Source organism: Podarcis tiliguerta (assembly GCF_965153285.1).
Source record: "Podarcis tiliguerta genome assembly, chromosome: 4".
Lineage (NCBI taxonomy): Eukaryota > Metazoa > Chordata > Lepidosauria > Squamata > Lacertidae > Podarcis > Podarcis tiliguerta.
The window spans coordinates 94,646,398-94,650,378 of NC_139537.1; the positions used below are offsets into that span (position 1 = coordinate 94,646,398).

Genomic DNA, 3,981 nt, shown 5'->3' on the forward strand with positions numbered 1-3,981 from the left:
ACTGGAATTCCTGACCTGAAGATTCCCCAAGCATCCCTAGAAGATTAGGTCATATTGCAGGCTCGGGCCAAGTTATACAACAGGCCACAAATCAAGAGCAGGTGGGATTGAAGAGGTGTTTGTAAGGCTAGTCATTGCTTAACACAAAACATGCTGTGGAAGCTCAAGCAACCCAGCCAAATTGTACTCCATAAGAAAGGGAGGGGATGGGCACGACACTCACTAGCCAATCTGTTCCGAGGAGAAATTTTCTTGCCATCCACACACACAAACAAAAAACCATGGGGAATCACTTTGATTCTGAACATGAAAGCAAGAGGTGTTCCCCTCCTCTTCATTTCAGGGAAAATATAGTATTAGCATTTTTAATTACTACTATCCAATATCCCACTTGAGTTACCTCAAAGGAGGAGGATTCCCCCCGCCTTCCCTTTGCCAGTCTATTAGTCAGTCAGGCATAAGATGAAAAGTCTCCATGAAGTATACTTCATAAGTGTTAACTCACTCTGTTTCAAAGTGAGTGAGTTCCTTTACTCCAGTGGCTCTAGGGGGAATGTTCTAGAATTTCACTTCTCTGGCGGTGAGAAATGTTCTGATCGCTACCCTAGACTTACTAAATGGCAGCTCCGGCTCATTTATTCTGATACTCATGCTCCCTTTTAACTCTTAAAAGAAAATCCATTTCCTCGTTGCTCACTTAACTTTTCCATATTTAGTTCAAGAGCTAAATGTTCAAGTTTACAAAGTGGTTTCTAACTTCCCAGGTTCAAGAAAAGTTCCACCGAGAAAGAACAAACTCCAAAATCCATAGCTGGTTTTGAAAAATTGTTGCTCCCAATTTTTGAAAACATGAAGCCTGGCTGCGACTCAGGACAGGCAAGCAGGACAAAGTGTCTAAGCAGCATGCTCCAAAATCTAGAGATGGGAGAGAAATGAGATTTGCAACCTGCCTAATTCACACTTCCCAAAATGAAATACAGCTGTTCTGCAAAATGTGTACTTCTCTGAGTTCTGTGATGCAATTCTCAGACCATAACACAAGTACACAAAGTTTATTAGAGGAAGGTGTGCATAAGAATGCATATATTAGTGAAATTAACATTAAAAAAAAGAATTGCGTTGAAGATAGTTGGTTGCAAAAATATATCTGTTAGGCAAAATTCACACAAAAATATGGAGAAACCCTGACAGGAAAACACTGGTGGATTTTCATGAGAACCTTTAAAAAAAAAAAATCACAAACTGATGCAGAGGTGACGCTAACTGAACTTAAAGTTGGAGAAACCAATATGCACAGATTCATCCACCCTGCTAGAACGCCCTGTGAATTTTTGAAATAATCTTTAGATGTATCTCTTGAACTGCATACTACTTCATGGGTTTGTATTGCCAAAGCATCAGGGAGAGAATTGAAAGGCACTGGGCCAGTTGATGGTGGAAGATTGCACTCTTTCAAAACAACAACCACCATGGCTACCACCATTGGCCAGCTTATCTTAAATTCAGCTAAGACACCACCAACCCTGACCAGACAGTGATGTTTGCCTCTGCAAAATCTTGAGGCGCTTTCGCTTTTCTGCACACAAACACTCTGGATGTTAAAAAGTCTGTGTGCCAAAAGGTTTAGCACCGCATGGGTTGGTTGGGTTGTGGCGTGGCATGGCTTGTGCTGTCCCAAAAGCTTAGCTCTGGGCCAAAGGAGGGAGGGTGCAGGGCTCCACTAAAGTGGTATTGGATAGTAGAGTTAACTCTGGTTATGCCTCTCAGAATAGGAGTTCCCCGTTGACGGGAGGCAGCCAACTGGAAGGGTAACAAACAGGGGTTTGTGAGATTTGATCTAGGACCCCGAAGCCGTCTCTTGCTCCTGGGACCAGATGCCCCTCTGCCTCGCTAGCATTTCCAAAGGATGAAAGATCATCAGCGCAGCCTCAAAACATGTCAGGGGACAACTGCGCAGATGTATACATCTGCTTTCCCCGCCCAATAAAGCCGTGAGCAGCCTCTCCCTTAAGCCTTCTCCTCTACAGCTCTCTTTTCCTTTGAAAGTTCAGAGCAGCTTACATACAGTTTCTGTATGTGGTCAGGCCTGTACAGCTTCGACATCGCAACAGGTTCTCCTGGACCATTCACTAGTGTCCATTTGAGTGCACTTTAGCTCACAGGAGATAATCTGGTATCTGAAAAGCAAACCACTCTCATATCACGTACTGAGTTTTTTAAAAAGCTGCAGCACCAGGAAAGAAAAAGCACATTGTTGCCAAAGATGTCTCATCTTGCACCATTATTATATCAGCCTCTTTATGTTGCATGTACATGCATAGACCTACAAACTTTGTTGTTTTAGCTGTCATCCTTTAAAAAACTATATCTTCTAGTATTTTTTTTCCTTTATGTTAGAGGCTCATGATTCATTCTTACTTGGCTACAGCACACTCTTCCACCCACATAGAAAAACATGCCAAACCTCTGAGGTTTTGCAATATTCTTTTGTAGCATTGCTTTTATCAGGCAATCAAGTCAATATTAATGTAATTTTTTTCCCTAAAGCAAAAGCAGCCTTTGCTGCCAAATGCACACGGCTCACTGGGTGATAAAATAAAGTATCAACAGATAGTTTCCCCCAAAAAAATTCAGCTAAAGATATTCCCAAAGATTTGTGGCTTGCATTTGTTTGTGCTAATACGTGCTGTGCTGAATGAAGACATTCATAAGGATCTGATCCTAAGGATCCAATCTTAAAATATGCTTATTAGCATGAAAATTCCACCACATGTCAAGAGGATGACTCATAAACAAGCTTGACTGTAGACCAAACCTTGTGCATTTTCTTTGTGAAGATAATCCTAAAACCATAAGGGAGGATTTTGTTATGGAATGAAGGGGATATAAATTAGAGTGAGCTGAAACTACTTGCCTTGTTTTAAGTTTGTTTTCGTGAGTGTCAAAAGTGCCTTCTGTTTTTGGTAGTTCTTTGGCACTTGTTGCAGACACATTCACATTGTTGCAATGTAGTTTTGCTACGCCATTTTCTTTCTCCTCCTTCCCTGCCCTTACAGTCCTCAGCCTTATCATGGGCAGTTGAGCCACCTGGATGAACGATAACTCCCAGATACCCTGATTTCTCTAGAAAGAAAGAAAGAAAGAAAGAAAGAAAGAAAGAAAGAAAGAAAGAAAGAAAGAAAGAAAAAGTTTCTAGCATTTGTAGAAGCTTGGATATGGGGCCAAATCTATTAGCACTTACTGTATTTTTCGCTCTATAAACCGCACCTAATTTTTGGAGGAGGAAAACAAGGGAAAAAATATTCTGATTCCCAGAAGCCAGAACAGCAAGAAGGATCGCTGCGCAGTGATCCCTCTTGCTGTTCTGGCTTCTGGGATAGCTGCGCAGCCTGCACTCGCTCCATAAGACACACATCATCTCCCCTTACTTTTTAGGAGGGGGGGGAGTGCGTCTTATAGAGTGAAAAATACGGTAATTCACATTTGTTTTGAAAGCAACTCACCTTCTTCCACCCTTAGCCAATCAATGAAGTCAAACCAGTGGCATTTAGGAAAGAAGATCTAGCCAATGAGACACAGCAAAAGCAAGAGTGAAACACCCATGATTTCGACTCTTCTAGATTATCAGCCTTTTCTGCTGGTCGTTCCCTGGTGTGGAATTGACTGCATGAACTAAAATCCAGGATTTTAATGTGATGGGGGAGTATTGTATCAACTCAAAAACAAAACAAAAAGTAGCAGGAAATTTACAGGAGCACACAATCTAAGTCAGGACTTGTTTTACCCCGAAATGCCAATTTCTTCCAAGTTTTAAAGATTGCACTGGCATTAACAGAGCAATTATTATTGTATCCATATGGTAGAGGGCAAGACTGTGGCTGGGAGAGTGTGGGTTACACCGACCCTGCAAAGTAGTCCAGTGTTGTTATCCCTATCTTGATGAAGAGAGTGGGGAGGTAGCATATGACAACCTCGAAGTGT

The 3,981-nt window shown here is 41.7% G+C and overlaps 1 long non-coding RNA gene across 1 annotated transcript; it reads right to left on the bottom strand.

The window, feature by feature from the left end:
* Positions 1–2,092: 2,092 nt before the first annotated feature.
* Positions 2,093–3,678, bottom strand: LOC310676818. Its single transcript, XR_014510766.1, has 3 exons — positions 3,504–3,678; positions 2,915–3,123; positions 2,093–2,177 (listed from the first exon to the last, which is right to left on the bottom strand). It is a non-coding gene; the product is annotated as an uncharacterized lncRNA (long non-coding RNA).
* Positions 3,679–3,981: the final 303 nt, after the last annotated feature.